The sequence below is a fragment of the Phalangium opilio genome, unplaced genomic scaffold (genome assembly GCF_054372755.1).
Source record: "Phalangium opilio isolate 3A_F unplaced genomic scaffold, DU_Popi_V2 ptg000077l_1, whole genome shotgun sequence".
In the NCBI taxonomy this organism is placed as follows: Eukaryota; Metazoa; Arthropoda; class Arachnida; order Opiliones; family Phalangiidae; genus Phalangium; species Phalangium opilio.
The window spans coordinates 10,370,594-10,385,697 of NW_028324185.1; the positions used below are offsets into that span (position 1 = coordinate 10,370,594).

General features: G+C 43.8%; 24 non-coding genes across 24 annotated transcripts; all 24 read left to right on the forward strand.

The window, feature by feature from the left end:
- The first annotated feature begins 2,523 nt into the window (after positions 1-2,523).
- On the forward strand, positions 2,524-2,591 carry TRNAV-CAC (transfer RNA valine (anticodon CAC)). The gene has a single exon. It is a non-coding gene; the product is annotated as a tRNA-Val (tRNA).
- An 84-nt stretch (positions 2,592-2,675) lies between these two features.
- Positions 2,676-2,748, forward strand: TRNAV-CAC (transfer RNA valine (anticodon CAC)). Its single transcript has one exon. It is a non-coding gene; the product is annotated as a tRNA-Val (tRNA).
- A 103-nt stretch (positions 2,749-2,851) lies between these two features.
- On the forward strand, positions 2,852-2,924 carry TRNAI-AAU (transfer RNA isoleucine (anticodon AAU)). Its single transcript has one exon. It is a non-coding gene; the product is annotated as a tRNA-Ile (tRNA).
- A 240-nt stretch (positions 2,925-3,164) lies between these two features.
- TRNAV-CAC (transfer RNA valine (anticodon CAC)) lies at positions 3,165-3,237 on the forward strand. Its single transcript has one exon. It is a non-coding gene; the product is annotated as a tRNA-Val (tRNA).
- Positions 3,238-3,828: 591 nt separating this feature from the next.
- TRNAV-CAC (transfer RNA valine (anticodon CAC)) lies at positions 3,829-3,901 on the forward strand. Its single transcript has one exon. It is a non-coding gene; the product is annotated as a tRNA-Val (tRNA).
- A 379-nt stretch (positions 3,902-4,280) lies between these two features.
- TRNAV-CAC (transfer RNA valine (anticodon CAC)) lies at positions 4,281-4,353 on the forward strand. Its single transcript has one exon. It is a non-coding gene; the product is annotated as a tRNA-Val (tRNA).
- A 240-nt stretch (positions 4,354-4,593) lies between these two features.
- On the forward strand, positions 4,594-4,666 carry TRNAV-CAC (transfer RNA valine (anticodon CAC)). Its single transcript has one exon. It is a non-coding gene; the product is annotated as a tRNA-Val (tRNA).
- An 84-nt stretch (positions 4,667-4,750) lies between these two features.
- Positions 4,751-4,823, forward strand: TRNAV-AAC (transfer RNA valine (anticodon AAC)). The gene has a single exon. It is a non-coding gene; the product is annotated as a tRNA-Val (tRNA).
- A 534-nt stretch (positions 4,824-5,357) lies between these two features.
- TRNAV-CAC (transfer RNA valine (anticodon CAC)) lies at positions 5,358-5,430 on the forward strand. Its single transcript has one exon. It is a non-coding gene; the product is annotated as a tRNA-Val (tRNA).
- An 84-nt stretch (positions 5,431-5,514) lies between these two features.
- Positions 5,515-5,587, forward strand: TRNAV-AAC (transfer RNA valine (anticodon AAC)). Its single transcript has one exon. It is a non-coding gene; the product is annotated as a tRNA-Val (tRNA).
- Positions 5,588-5,671: 84 nt separating this feature from the next.
- Positions 5,672-5,744, forward strand: TRNAV-CAC (transfer RNA valine (anticodon CAC)). The gene has a single exon. It is a non-coding gene; the product is annotated as a tRNA-Val (tRNA).
- Positions 5,745-5,828: 84 nt separating this feature from the next.
- Positions 5,829-5,901, forward strand: TRNAV-CAC (transfer RNA valine (anticodon CAC)). The gene has a single exon. It is a non-coding gene; the product is annotated as a tRNA-Val (tRNA).
- Positions 5,902-6,537: 636 nt separating this feature from the next.
- Positions 6,538-6,610, forward strand: TRNAA-AGC (transfer RNA alanine (anticodon AGC)). The gene has a single exon. It is a non-coding gene; the product is annotated as a tRNA-Ala (tRNA).
- A 239-nt stretch (positions 6,611-6,849) lies between these two features.
- TRNAV-CAC (transfer RNA valine (anticodon CAC)) lies at positions 6,850-6,922 on the forward strand. Its single transcript has one exon. It is a non-coding gene; the product is annotated as a tRNA-Val (tRNA).
- Positions 6,923-7,006: 84 nt separating this feature from the next.
- TRNAV-CAC (transfer RNA valine (anticodon CAC)) lies at positions 7,007-7,079 on the forward strand. Its single transcript has one exon. It is a non-coding gene; the product is annotated as a tRNA-Val (tRNA).
- Positions 7,080-7,458: 379 nt separating this feature from the next.
- Positions 7,459-7,531, forward strand: TRNAV-CAC (transfer RNA valine (anticodon CAC)). The gene has a single exon. It is a non-coding gene; the product is annotated as a tRNA-Val (tRNA).
- Positions 7,532-8,397: 866 nt separating this feature from the next.
- Positions 8,398-8,470, forward strand: TRNAV-CAC (transfer RNA valine (anticodon CAC)). The gene has a single exon. It is a non-coding gene; the product is annotated as a tRNA-Val (tRNA).
- Positions 8,471-8,554: 84 nt separating this feature from the next.
- Positions 8,555-8,627, forward strand: TRNAV-AAC (transfer RNA valine (anticodon AAC)). The gene has a single exon. It is a non-coding gene; the product is annotated as a tRNA-Val (tRNA).
- Positions 8,628-8,711: 84 nt separating this feature from the next.
- Positions 8,712-8,784, forward strand: TRNAV-CAC (transfer RNA valine (anticodon CAC)). The gene has a single exon. It is a non-coding gene; the product is annotated as a tRNA-Val (tRNA).
- An 84-nt stretch (positions 8,785-8,868) lies between these two features.
- TRNAV-CAC (transfer RNA valine (anticodon CAC)) lies at positions 8,869-8,941 on the forward strand. Its single transcript has one exon. It is a non-coding gene; the product is annotated as a tRNA-Val (tRNA).
- Positions 8,942-9,577: 636 nt separating this feature from the next.
- TRNAA-AGC (transfer RNA alanine (anticodon AGC)) lies at positions 9,578-9,650 on the forward strand. The gene has a single exon. It is a non-coding gene; the product is annotated as a tRNA-Ala (tRNA).
- Positions 9,651-9,889: 239 nt separating this feature from the next.
- Positions 9,890-9,962, forward strand: TRNAV-CAC (transfer RNA valine (anticodon CAC)). Its single transcript has one exon. It is a non-coding gene; the product is annotated as a tRNA-Val (tRNA).
- Positions 9,963-10,046: 84 nt separating this feature from the next.
- TRNAV-CAC (transfer RNA valine (anticodon CAC)) lies at positions 10,047-10,119 on the forward strand. Its single transcript has one exon. It is a non-coding gene; the product is annotated as a tRNA-Val (tRNA).
- Positions 10,120-10,358: 239 nt separating this feature from the next.
- Positions 10,359-10,431, forward strand: TRNAV-CAC (transfer RNA valine (anticodon CAC)). The gene has a single exon. It is a non-coding gene; the product is annotated as a tRNA-Val (tRNA).
- Positions 10,432-15,104: the final 4,673 nt, after the last annotated feature.

The window sequence follows — 15,104 nt, forward strand, 5'->3', positions numbered from 1 at the left end:
GCTAGGGCGCGTACCCTCCTCATCAACAATATATATATATGACATGTGTTTTCACAAGTCTATGGTATCTGGATGTGTACAGCTCTACGAAATATGTTTGTGCACAGGCAGGGTGACCACAACAAAACCTTGTAATAGTTATAGGAAAATAGGAAATTTACAATTGATTTACAGGAAATTATAGGAGACTAGCTGTTACCCGCGGCATCGCTTGAGTGTAGTAAGAACTTCCATCAAGTATGGGTACATTATACTGATTCGACTAATATTTTTGTAGCATCCTAGGAGCGAAGGCACTCGGCGTCGCCCATCAGCTCGTCGGGACATTTTTTATTACTTTACACGCAGACATTCTATAAAGAAGGGTTTTTAAATATCTGGCCGCCATTTAAAATGATGGCAACAAATCGATCCTGAAAGACCATTCAGCCCGTCTATAGGTTAAAGGAATCCAGTGTACTAAATATTTGTGAAATCGGTTGAAACGCGCGGACTTTCTTACAAAGAGAAGATTTGTTACATTTCTGGGCGCCATTTATTAAGATGGCGGCGGATTGGAAAAATCTTTCTTAGTACGCGCCTACTACTTAGGAGTAACGTTCCTCCAAATTTTCAGCGTTCTGGGGCCAGCGGTTTGGGCTGGGCGATGATTATCAGTCAGTCAGGACTTTGATTTATATAGATATAGATGAATATTTAAAAAAACAGGAAAAGACAGAACTACTCTTGAAAAAATAGCAAAATACATAGGTTGCAAATGCTTTGAAAGTAATAAGACAAGATTTACAAAGGAACTTTGGTTTAATTATAATCATAAGTTCGTAAGATATGTTACATAAATTTGTCACTGGTTACTGAGAGCTTGTCTCAAAGTGACGTAAATGAAACGTCATAGATTCTCGTAAAGCGACGCCTGATGAGGCCGTGTCAAAGGCTTAGTACAGACTAAATAGGAAGATGTAGTAGAAAATCGCGAGTAGTCAATTCTCGCGTCGTTCTCGAACTAGCTCTCATTAAGTCTCTAGCATTTCGAAATATAGGAAGTGTCATACTTATGGAACGTAATCTTAGAAACATATGCTATAACCTTAAAACATCACAGACTTCCGTGACAAGTATTTTTAGAGGCTTCCATAGCTTTAGCTACATACCTCATGGAATACTAAACTTAAACTTAAAACACGATCGGAATATCTGAATCACAGAAGCGTTAGCCTGTATTGTAAATCCACGGTATCTGATTGCTAGTAGCTAGTGGAAATCGCTATTACTTTCTGTCAAATTTCAGTTTTGAGTGATATATAACAAAACCAAAAGCGAGAGCGCACAAAATATCTACAATTTCAAAAAATAGGAAAATATAGGAATATTATCGAAATTATGAGAACTAATATAGGAAGACATCCGAAAATTGGAAAAATTATAAAATTTAGGAAATGTGGTCACCCAGCACAGGTCTATGGAATATGTTTGTGCACAGGTGTATATATTGTTTATTTTTTTTAGCCAAAGTCTAAGAATTATTGCATCCACTGTGCTTTGCACGTGAAAACGACGGCAAGGCAATTTGAGTTGGACTGGGCGTTGAAGCAATCAAGATTAATACTTCTATAATAGATGGTTAGGGCCTTGTTAGTTCAAACGCGGTAACTAATAAACGCGCAACACCACAAGACTTAAATAGAGCGCCTGCTTTTCAGTACAAGTTTTAAAATAATAGTTTCTAAACAGTTTTAATTCATATTAAGACTGAAGTGACAGATATTAATAAAAACTGTCTTTGTACACAAAGACGCGAAAAAGGAAGAGATAAGTGTAGAAAATTAATTGTTTGAAGTAACAGATATTCAAATTTTCATCTTTGAAGACGTGATTATAAAACATCAATTATTAGAAAAAATTTCTTATCTTAGTTTTTTTCACAAAAATTTTAGAGAAACTACCTTGATACTACTGTTTATTTTCTAGAAACATTTGCTTCGAGGAAGTTTAAATACTCGGATATCTGAAAAATAGAGCTAGAAGCATTTATTTTAAAATTGAAAATATTTCGAACCGAAAATTACATTCGCCCTTTGACTGTGATGTAGTTATTAGAGTCAAAAGGATCTGTAGCTTGATCATGATCTTTGGAGAGATATATAACACGTCAATTTTTGAAATTAACGAACACGTTTTGTTAAGTTTTCATGCTTATTTTATTTTGTCTGCTATCAACGATTTTCTGTCCATTTTATTCTCCATTTAGGCCCGAATACTCAAACTAACTCTAAATTTTAAAAGTAAAATAAAATGCGTACGTTTTCTATTTTTAAAATGATGCACATGTTTAAGGATAAAATATTTTACTTAAGAAATTTTGGTGAAAAAAACTAAGATAAGAAATTTTTTCTAATAATTGATGTTTTATAATCACGTCTTCAAAGATGAAAATTTGAATATCTGTTACTTCAAACAATTAATTTTCTACACTTATCTCTTACTTTTTCGCGTCTTTGTGTACAAAGACAGTTTTTATTAATCGATGGTGTAGTGGTTATCACTTCCGCTTCACACGCGGAAGGTCCCAGGTTCGAGCCCTGGTAGATACAAGTTTTGACCATCTTGATTGGGCATAAAAATAAGCTAGATCTCTTGAAAAACCCAGAATTACTACGTATCTACGGTGTAGTTACGTATCTATGGTGTAGTGGTTATCACGTCCGCTTCACACGCGGAAGGTCCCAGGTTCGAGCCCTGGTAGATACATGTTTTGACCATTGTGATTGGGCATAAAAATAAGCTAGATCTCTTGAAAAACTCAGAATTACTACGTATCTATGGTGTAGTTACGTATCTATGGTGTAGTTACGTATCTATGGTGTAGTGGTTATAACGTCCGCCTAATTCGCGGAAGGTCCCAGGTTCGAGCCCTGGTAGATACAAGTTTTGACCATCGTGATTGGACATAAAAATAAGCTAGATCTCTTGAAAAACCCAGAATTACTACGTATCTACGTGTAGTTACGTATCGATGGTGTAGTGGTTATCACTTCCGCCTAACACGCGGAAGATCCCAGGTTCGCGACCTGGTAGATACATGTTTTGACCATAGTGATTGGGCATAAAAATAAGCTAGATCTCTTGAAAATTTCAGAATTACTACGTATCTATGGTGTAGTTACGTATCTATGGTGTAGTGGTTATCACGTCCGCTTCACACGCGGAAGGTCCCAGGTTCGAGCCCTGGTAGATACAAGTTTTGACCATCGTGATTGGGCATAAAAATAAGCTAGATCACTTGAAAAACCCAGAATTACTACGTATCTACGTGTAGTTACGTATCGATGGTGTAGTGGTTATCACGTCCGCCTAACACGCGGAAGGTCCCAGGTTCGAGACCTGGTAGATACATGTTTTGACCATTGTGATTGGGCATAAAAATAAGCTAGATCTCTTGAAAAACTCAGAATTACTACGTATCTATGGTGTAGTTACGTATCTATGGTGTAGTTACGTATCTATGGTGTAGTTACGTATCTATGGTGTAGTGGTTATAACGTCCGCCTAACTCGCGGAAGGTCCCAGGTTCGAGCCCTGGTAGATACAAGTTTTGACCATCGTGATTGGGCATAAAAATAAGCTAGATCTCTTGAAAAACCCAGAATTACTACGTTTCTACGTGTAGTTACGTATCGATGGTGTAGTGGTTATCACTTCCGCCTAACACGCGGAAGGTCCCAGGTTTGCGACCTGGTAGATACATGTTTTGCCCATAGTGATTGGGCATAAAAATAAGCTAGATCTCTTGAAAAACCCAGAATTACTACGTATCTACGATGTAGTTACGTATCGATGGTGTAGTGGTTATCACTTCCGCTTCACACGCGGAAGGTCCCAGGTTCGAGCCCTGGTAGATACAAGTTTTGACCATCTTGATTGGGCATAAAAATAAGCTAGATCTCTTTGAAAAACTCATAATTACTACGTATCTATGGTGTAGTGGTTATAACGTCCGCCTAACACGCGGAAGGTCCCAGGTTCGAGCCTTGGTAGATACAAGTTTTGACCATCGTGATTCAGCATAAAAATAAGCTAGATCTCTTGAAAAACCCAGAATTACTACGTATCTACGTGTAGTTACGTATCGATGGTGTAGTGGTTATCACTTCCGCCTAACACGCGGAAGGTCCCAGGTTCGCGACCTGGTAGATACATGTTTTGACCATAGTGATTGGGCATAAAAATAAGCTAGATCTCTTGAAAAACCCAGAATTACTACGTATCTACGATGTAGTTACGTATCGATGGTGTAGTGGTTATCACTTCCGCTTCACACGCGGAAGGTCCCAGGTTCGAGCCCTGGTAGATACAAGTTTTGACCATCTTGATTGGGCATAAAAATAAGCTAGATCTCTTGAAAAACCCAGAATTACTGCGTATCTACGTGTAGTTACGTATCGATGGTGTAGTGGTTATCACTTCCGCCTAACACGCGGAAGGTCCCAGGTTCGAGACCTGGTAGATACATATTTTGACCATAGTGATTGGGCATAAAAATAAGCTAGATCTCTTGAAAAACTCAGAATTACTACGTATCTATGGTGTAGTTACGTATCTATGGTGTAGTGGTTATCACGTCCGCTTCACACGCGGAAGGTACCATGTTCGAGCCCTGGTAGATACAAGTTTTGACCATCTTGATTGGGCATAAAAATAAGCTAGATCTCTTGAAAAACTCTTAATTACTACGAATCGATGGTTTAGTTACGTATCTATGGTGTAGTGGTTATCACGTCCGCCTAACTCGCGGAAGGTCCCAGGTTCGAGTCCTGGTAGATACAAGTTTTGACCATCGTGATTGGGCATAAAAATAAGCTAGATCTCTTGAAAAACCCAGAATTACTACGTATCTACTTGTAGTTACGTATCGATGGTGTAGTGGTTCTCACTTCCGCCTAACACGCGGAAGGTCCCAGGTTCGCGACCTGGTAGATACATGTTTTGACCATAGTGATTGGGCATAAAAATAAGCAAGATCTCTTGAAAATTTCAGAATTACTACGTATCTATGGTGTAGTGTTTATAACGTCCGCCTAACACGCGGAAGGTCCCAGGTTCGCGACCTGGTAGATACATGTTTTGACCATAGTGATTGGGCATAAAAATAAGCTAGATCTCTTAAAAAACCCAGAATTACTACGTATCTACGGTGTAGTTACGTATCGATGGTGTAGTGGTTATCACTTCCGCCTAACACGCGGAAGGTCCCAGGTTCACGACCTGGTAGATACATGTTTGACCATAGTGATTGGGCATAAAAATAAGCTAGATCTCTTGAAAAACCCAGAATTACTACGTATCTACGGTGTAGTTACGTATCTATGGTGTAGTGGTTATTACGTCCGCTTCACACGCGGAAGGTCCCAGGTTCGAGCCCTGGTATATACAAGTGTTGACCATCGTGATTGGGCATAAAAATAAGCTAGATCTCTTGAAAAACTCAGAATTACTACGTATCTATGGTGTAGTTACGTTTCTATGGTGTAGTGGTTATCACGTCCGCCTAACACGCGGAAGGTCCCAGGTTCGAGACCTGGTAGATACATGTTTTGACCATAGTGATTGGGCATAAAAATAAGCTAGATCTCTTGAAAAACTCAGAATTACTACGTATCTATGGTGTAGTTACGTATCTATGGTGTAGTGGTTATCACGTCCGCTTCACACGCGGAAGGTACCATGTTCGAGCCCTGGTAGATACAAGTTTTGACCATCTTGATTGGGCATAAAAATAAGCTAGATCTCTTGAAAAACTCTTAATTACTACGAATCGATGGTTTAGTTACGTATCTATGGTGTAGTGGTTATCACGTCCGCTTCACACGCGGAAGGACCCAGGTTCGAGACCTGGTAGATACATATTTTGACCATAGTGATAAGGCATAAAAATAAGCTATAGTCTGTCAAACGAAAGAAGAGCCCTGAGAAATTTGTCCAAATTGGTGTCGCCACCATCGACCCCATAGTACTTTATAAAATTGTTTTGTTTTGTCAATAGTCGTCTGTAATATAGTCTGCTATAAACAGATTGGCTTCGCTTAATCGCAATAGAACCAATACATTTTGCAATATATATTTAATATGTTTATGTTTCGAGGTTTTTACGATCATCGAGTATTAAAGAATATAAAACAAAATTAACGACAAGACACCAGTTTTATCTTTGTTGAACTAGCATTGCAATATATTTTAATGACATAAGTTAAAGTACTTGTCATATATTGCAAAATGTATTGGTTCTATTGCGATTAAGCCTATCTGTTTATAGCAGACTATATTACAAACGACTATTGACAAAACAAAACAAGTTGATAAAGTACTATGGGGTCGATGGTGGCGACACCAATTTGGACAAATTTCTCAGGGCTCTTCTTTCGTTTGACAGACTATAGATCTCTTGAAAAACTCAGAATTACTACGTATCTATGGTGTAGTTACTTATCTATGGTGTAGTTACGTATCTATGGTGTAGTTACGTATCTATGGTGTAGTTACGTATCTATGGTGTAGTGGTTATAACGTCCGCCTAGCACGCGGAAGGTCCCAGGTTCGAGCCCTGGTAGATACAAGTTTTGACCATCGTGATTGGGCATAAAAATAAGCTAGATCTCTTGAAAAACCCAGAATACTACGTATCTACGTGTAGTTTCGTATCGATGGTGTAGTGGTTATCACTTCCGCCTAACACGCGGAAGGTCCCAGGTTCGAGCCCTGGTAGATACAAGTTTAGACCATCTTGATTGGGCATAAAAATAAGCTAGATCTCTTGAAAAACCCAGAATTACTACGTATCTACGGTGTAGTTACGTATCTATGGTGTAGTGGTTATCACGTCCGCTTCACACGCGGAAGGTCCCAGGTTCGAGCCCTGGTAGATACAAGTTTTGACCATCGTGATTGGGCATAAAAATAAGCTAGATCTCTTGAAAAACCCAGAATTACTACGTATCTACGATGTAGTTACGTATCGATGGTGTAGTGGTTATCACTTCCGCTTCACACGCGGAAGGTCCCAGGTTCGAGCCCTGGTAGATACAAGTTTTGACCATCTTGATTGGGCATAAAAATAAGCTAGATCTCTTTGAAAAACTCATAATTACTACGTATCTATGGTGTAGTGGTTATAACGTCCGCCTAACACGCGGAAGGTCCCAGGTTCGAGCCTTGGTAGATACAAGTTTTGACCATCGTGATTCAGCATAAAAATAAGCTAGATCTCTTGAAAAACCCAGAATTACTACGTATCTACGTGTAGTTACGTATCGATGGTGTAGTGGTTATCACTTCCGCCTAACACGCGGAAGGTCCCAGGTTCGCGACCTGGTAGATACATGTTTTGACCATAGTGATTGGGCATAAAAATAAGCTAGATCTCTTGAAAAACCCAGAATTACTACGTATCTACGATGTAGTTACGTATCGATGGTGTAGTGGTTATCACTTCCGCTTCACACGCGGAAGGTCCCAGGTTCGAGCCCTGGTAGATACAAGTTTTGACCATCTTGATTGGGCATAAAAATAAGCTAGATCTCTTGAAAAACCCAGAATTACTGCGTATCTACGTGTAGTTACGTATCGATGGTGTAGTGGTTATCACTTCCGCGTAACACGCGGAAGGTCCCAGGTTCGAGACCTGGTAGATACATATTTTGACCATAGTGATTGGGCATAAAAATAAGCTAGATCTCTTGAAAAACTCAGAATTACTACGTATCTATGGTGTAGTTACGTATCTATGGTGTAGTTACGTATCTATGGTGTAGTGGTTATAACGTCCGCCTAACTCGCGGAAGGTCCCAGGTTCGAGTCCTGGTAGATACAAGTTTTGACCATCGTGATTGGGCATAAAAATAAGCTAGATCTCTTGAAAAACCCAGAATTACTACGTATCTACGTGTAGTTACGTATCGATGGTGTAGTGGTTCTCACTTCCGCCTAACACGCGGAAGGTCCCAGGTTCGCGACCTGGTAGATACATGTTTTGACCATAGTGATTGGGCATAAAAATAAGCAAGATCTCTTGAAAATTTCAGAATTACTACGTATCTATGGTGTAGTGTTTATAACGTCCGCCTAACACGCGGAAGGTCCCAGGTTCGCGACCTGGTAGATACATGTTTTGACCATAGTGATTGGGCATAAAAATAAGCTAGATCTCTTAAAAAACCCAGAATTACTACGTATCTACGGTGTAGTTACGTATCGATGGTGTAGTGGTTATCACTTCCGCCTAACACGCGGAAGGTCCCAGGTTCACGACCTGGTAGATACATGTTTGACCATAGTGATTGGGCATAAAAATAAGCTAGATCTCTTGAAAAACCCAGAATTACTACGTATCTACGGTGTAGTTACGTATCTATGGTGTAGTGGTTATTACGTCCGCTTCACACGCGGAAGGTCCCAGGTTCGAGCCCTGGTATATACAAGTGTTGACCATCGTGATTGGGCATAAAAATAAGCTAGATCTCTTGAAAAACTCAGAATTACTACGTATCTATGGTGTAGTTACGTTTCTATGGTGTAGTGGTTATCACGTCCGCCTAACACGCGGAAGGTCCCAGGTTCGAGACCTGGTAGATACATGTTTTGACCATAGTGATTGGGCATAAAAATAAGCTAGATCTCTTGAAAAACTCAGAATTACTACGTATCTATGGTGTAGTTACGTATCTATGGTGTAGTGGTTATCACGTCCGCTTCACACGCGGAAGGTACCATGTTCGAGCCCTGGTAGATACAAGTTTTGACCATCTTGATTGGGCATAAAAATAAGCTAGATCTCTTGAAAAACTCTTAATTACTACGAATCGATGGTTTAGTTACGTATCTATGGTGTAGTGGTTATCACGTCCGCTTCACACGCGGAAGGACCCAAGTTCGAGACCTGGTAGATACATATTTTGACCATAGTGATAAGGCATAAAAATAAGCTATAGTCTGTCAAACGAAAGAAGAGCCCTGAGAAATTTGTCCAAATTGGTGTCGCCACCATCGACCCCATAGTACTTTATAAAATTGTTTTGTTTTGTCAATAGTCGTCTGTAATATAGTCTGCTATAAACAGATTGGCTTCGCTTAATCGCAATAGAACCAATACATTTTGCAATATATATTTAATATGTTTATGTTTCGAGGTTTTTACGATCATCGAGTATTAAAGAATATAAAACAAAATTAACGACAAGACACCAGTTTTATCTTTGTTGAACTAGCATTGCAATATATTTTAATGACATAAGTTAAAGTACTTGTCATATATTGCAAAATGTATTGGTTCTATTGCGATTAAGCCTATCTGTTTATAGCAGACTATATTACAAACGACTATTGACAAAACAAAACAAGTTGATAAAGTACTATGGGGTCGATGGTGGCGACACCAATTTGGACAAATTTCTCAGGGCTCTTCTTTCGTTTGACAGACTATAGATCTCTTGAAAAACTCAGAATTACTACGTATCTATGGTGTAGTTACTTATCTATGGTGTAGTTACGTATCTATGGTGTAGTTACGTATCTATGGTGTAGTTACGTATCTATGGTGTAGTGGTTATAACGTCCGCCTAGCACGCGGAAGGTCCCAGGTTCGAGCCCTGGTAGATACAAGTTTTGACCATCGTGATTGGGCATAAAAATAAGCTAGATCTCTTGAAAAACCCAGAATACTACGTATCTACGTGTAGTTTCGTATCGATGGTGTAGTGGTTATCACTTCCGCCTAACACGCGGAAGGTCCCAAGTTCGCGACCTGGTAGATACATGTTTTGACCATAGTGATTGGGCATAAAATTAAGCTAGATCTCTTGAAAAACCCAGAATTACTACGTATCTACGGTGCAGTTACGTATCGATGGTGTAGTGGTTATCACTTCCGCTTCACACGCGGAAGGTCCCAGGTTCGAGCCTTGGTAGATACAAGTTTAGACCATCTTGATTGGGCATAAAAATAAGCTAGATCTCTTGAAAAACCCAGAATTACTACGTATCTACGGTGTAGTTACGTATCTATGGTGTAGTGGTTATCACGTCCGCTTCACACGCGGAAGGTCCCAGGTTCGAGCCCTGGTATATACAAGTTTTGACCATCGTGATTGGGCATAAAAATAAGCTAGATCTCTTGAAAAACCCAGAATTACTACGTATCTACGTGTAGTTACGTATCGATGTTGTAGTGGTTATCATTTCCGCCTAACACGCGGAAGGTCCCAGGTTCGAGACCTGGTAGATACATGTTTTGACCATAGTGATTGGGCATAAAATAAGCTAGATCTCTTGAAAAACTCAGAATTACTACGTATCTATGGTGTAGTTACGTATCTATGGTGTAGTGGTTATCACGTGCGCTTCACACGCGGAAGGACCCAGGTTCGAGCCTTGGTAGATACAAGTTTTGACCATCGTGATTGGGCATAAAAATAAGCTATATCTCTTGAAAAACCCAGAATTACTACGTATCTACGTGTAGTTACGTATCGATGGTGTAGTGGTTATCACTTTCGCCTAACACGCGGAAGGTCCCAGGTTCGAGGGATTCGCGTTTTGGTTTTCGTCGAGTGCGGTCGCTTTTTTCTCTCGCTCCGTCCTCGGCTTCTCCTCTTGCTCGCGGGTTTTTTTCGGCCTTTTGGCTTTTTTATTCGTTTCCTTGCGTGAGTTTCTTTTTTGCTGTCTATTTTGAGTCGGGTTTCTCGCGTTTTGGGCTCTGCCTCGGGCAGAGTCCCGTTATTTTTTCAACTAATCTATTATTATTACTAATCTACTTACACGATGGAAGTTTTGAAACGTTCGGTTTTTGTAGAATGTCAGGAGCGCGTTGTTTCGAAGATTGAAGAGGCTTTGTCATTGACTTTTGGTGCGGATTCTTATTCGTCGGTGGTGAGTACGAAAGGCGGATTTTTCGTAACATTTGTGTCGTTGGAAGATGCGGATAATTGCGCAGAATTAGGTCTTGGGCTCGAGGCGGAAGACTGCGTGGTGCGTAAAGTCGGGAGTCGCGAGATCATTGCTACCTTTTTTGATCTCCCGGAGTTTGTATCGGATGACGTTTTAAAGGCAAAGTTGCTGAGTTATAATTGCGAGTTAAAAAGTGAGGTGGTTTGGGAGCGTACAAATGGCAAGTATTACGGGCAACGATCGATAAAGGTTTCGCTACCAGAGGGTGTCTCTAGCTTACCTTATAGTTTGCGTTTGGTCGACGTCATGGGGCTCGAAAGCTCCTACCGCGTTCGGCATGATCGGCAGGGCAAAGTTTGTAATAAGTGTCTGTCTAACTCTCACCTCTACAAGGACTGTCCTCTCTTCGTTTGCCGCCGGTGTGACGCTCAGGGGCATATCGCGCGGGTTTGCCCCAATGTTGATATACCTCGTCGTTTGCCTCCTGCTACACCTTCTGTCGACTTGCCGGTTGGTGTTTCTTCCGCCGAGGTTATCCCGGAGGGCGGGTCACCAGTTGCAGCGCCTGGAGACTCTGAAGTACTGGTTGCGGCTCAGAAACGTCCAGTTTCTAGTAGTGAGGGTGAACCTTCTGTTTCGCCCGAGGATGGCCAGGGCGACTGGCGTGTTGTCGGTGGTAAGCAGGGGCTGAAACGACCTAAGTCAGACCTCCCCTTGCTTGGTCGGCCTCCTTCTCCACGTCTTATCGCTGACCCGGTAACCCCTCCGCTGCTCTCGCCCTTCAATGATAAAAATCGTTTCTCTTAACGTCCGCGGTTTGCGGGCTCTGGCGAAGATGAAAGAACTGGTTGAATGGAGCAAGGGTTTCGACGTTTTGTGTCTCCAAGAGACTCACTGGTCGGGCTCCCATGTCGCGGTTTTTCGGTCTCTTTGGCGCGGTCCCATTTATTTTGATAATGACCCTGTTTCCGGTTTTCGCGGTGTTGCCATTTGCATTCGGGCGGGTCTTGACGTTTTGCCTTCCCGCGTCCTACGTAGTGGGGAGGGTCGGTTTATTTTGGCGTCTTTGTCCATTGACAGCGAACCTCTGGATATCGTGAACGTGTATCTTCCAAATGTCGCGCCCGATCGTTTGCCCTTTTATGACCGCTTGCGGGGGGTGGTCTCGCGCTGTTCGCGTCCCCTAGTCGTCGGGGACTTTAACGACGTAGCGCAGCCGGGTCTGGATCGCCGACCATTGTCTGGTTCCTCTTCGCGTTCGGGCTCGACTGCCTTATTCCGATTTCTACGTGATACCCACCTCATTGACGTTTGGCGCGCAACACATGCGGACAACTTTGACTGGACCTGGTCCGGTCCCGTGTATGGCTCTTATCTTCAATCGCGCATCGACTATGTTCTCCTTGCCGGGGAGGATCGTCAGAATGTTACGACCTGTCAGATCTTACCGTGTCCCCTTTCGGATCATCGCGCCCTTGAACTCCGTCTCGTCTTGGACGGCGTTAAGATGGGCCCAGGTACGTGGTCTTTTAATGCGCGTCTCTTGCAGTTCGACGCCTACCGCCAGGCGGTCTTACGCATTCTTCGCCGGAGTCGCCAACGCTTTCGCGAATTGCCGGACAAATTTGCATGGTACGAAGCTTTAAAGCAGTCCCTACGCGAACATGCCATGTTGTACGGGAAGGTTCAAGCCTCGCGTGATCGCGCCGAACGAACTCGCTTACGCGAAGCCTTGTCCAAGACTCAGCTGGCCGCATCTAATTCCTCGGTTGGTCTCGCGGACTTTCTTGTGGCGAAGGAGGCCTTAAACGACTTCGACAGGGGGGTGCTGCAGGGGGCAGTAGTACGGGCTAACCAGCAATGGCGCTCGGCCGGTGAGAGTCCTACGTCCTTTTTTCTCCGCCTGGAACGTCATCGGCAGTCTTCTAAGTCGATCAAATGTGTCTTCGCGCCTGACGCGCAGCTCCTCACGGAACCGGGGGCCGTTCGGCAGCGCTATTTTGAACACTTCGCGGCGATGTCTCGTAGACGTCCTACGGACCGGGCTGTAATTGACTTTTACGCGTCTTTCGTTACTAACAGACTTTGTGCGGCCGACGCGCAGGTTTGTGATGCCCCGATACGGTGGGCGGACATTTCAATGGTCTTAAATTGCGCTCCCGCCGGCAAAAGCCCGGGTACTGACGGTTTCACTAATGAGTTCTGGCGATTCGTGCTGCCACATATTCAGGAAGAATTTGTTGCGCTCCTTTCCCATTGCCACTCGGAGGGTCGCCTTCCTCCTTCTATGAAGGAAGGGCTCATTATCTTGCTGCCTAAAGCCGGTGATTTAAGAGACGTCAAGAACAGACGCCCCATCACGTTGCTAAACGCGGACTATAAGCTCGTCGCGAAAGTACTCGGTTCACGGCTATCTTCAATTTTTCCATCGTTAATTCATGGTTCGCAAACGGGCGCCGTTCGTTCACGTTCCGCGACCAGTACTCCCGCCCTTTTCTCCGACATCATGGACTATCTGCAGCGGTCTCGCGGGCCGGGTATCCTCGTTAAATTAGATCTCGCGAAAGCGTTTGATCAGGTTTCGTGGGACTACCTCTTTGCGGTACTTCGCGCTTTTGGCTTCGGCGAGCCTTTTCGCAAGTGGATTCAATTATTTCTCGTTGGCAGCAAGTCTTGCCTGAAAATAAATGGATATTTAACAGACTTTTTTCAGCTCGGTCGATCGGTCCGCCAGGGCTGTCCGCTTAGTCCCTTGCTTTACGTTCTCTCTTCCGAACCCCTATGCTACGCCTTGGAATGCCGTCCCGCTATCGACCGGATTCTTTGGCCGACCTCTCAGCCTCCTCCCTTGTTACGGGTTCATGTCGATGACAATGCCTTGGTGGTCCGTGATACAGCGTCCGTCTTGGAAGTTGTGCGGGAATATCAGCGGTATGGCCTCGCGTCGGGTTCCGACTTGAACATCTCCAAGTGTCGAGGTATGTGGTTGGGTTGCGACCGGGGTCGAGCCCCATCCACCGTTGCGGACCTCACTATCTCGTCCGACCCGCTCGAGATTTTGGGCATCTTTCTCAATACGGATGGCGCGGTATCGGACGATCTTAACTGGACCCCGCGTTTGGCTAAATTCCGTCGTGTCCTTCGCATTTGGAAAGGTCGGCGCCTTTCCTTGTCGGGCAAGATCGTGGTGGTCAACACTTTGGCCATGTCATTACTGGGGCATTCGCTGCGGTCCCTCGCGTTACCTAATCGGTTTGAGGACGACTTTCGCCGGGAAACCCTGGGTTTTTTGTGGGGTGAACGCGCCCATACGGTCGCTTATTCTTTGCTTACGCGTCCGAAGAAGGTCGGCGGCTTCGGTCTGGTTGACTTGCGCACGAAGAAACTTACTTTTCGCTTGCAAGAACTGTTACGGTATATTACGGGCGCCGACGCGCAACGTACGTACGAACTGGCTCAGTATTTGTTGTGTCCTTCTTTGCATGCCTCGGACCCGGGATTTGACATTTTGCAGTGCACGCTCCCTGCCTCGTATGTCGCGAGGCTCTCACCCCGGTATCGTGAGCTTTGGCTCGCTTGGTCTGAATTCTGTGCCACTCAGAATCTGCATTTTAGAGACCCGCCCGATTTATTAAATTCGGTTTTATTCTTCAACCCGCGTATTGACATGTCCGGTCTCAGTCCGCGTGCTCGTGCGTGTTTTCTTTTTCACGGTCTGTATCGCTTACGGGATTTTACTTACGAAGTGGTTCCGGGTTTTTTACCCAGTCCCGCGATTGCTGACCTGTGTGGGCTAGCTTCGGACGCCCCTTGCCCGCCGTGGCTTACAACTGCGGTTCAATATATCCATTCTGTTCTCCCGGAGACTTGTCTTTCCCGCGTTCGGTCGCGGCGCCGCTTCTGCCGTACGGTCAGTGTGACACTAGTCGATAATACGGGTGCGGATTTCGACTTGACTGCCCTGACCAGCAAGGTCATCTACGGTCGTTTTGCGCTCTCCACCGTTGCTGAGTCCCCAGGTGAGCATGCCTGGCGCCGGTTCTTTGGGGGTCCCCTGCCTCGCCCTGCCTGGTCAACGTTACACTCGTCTTTGCTTCGTCCTTCTCATCGCGACGTCAACCTTCAAGTGGTGCATGGGGCTATCTTTACGTCTGAGCGTCTTTTCGCCA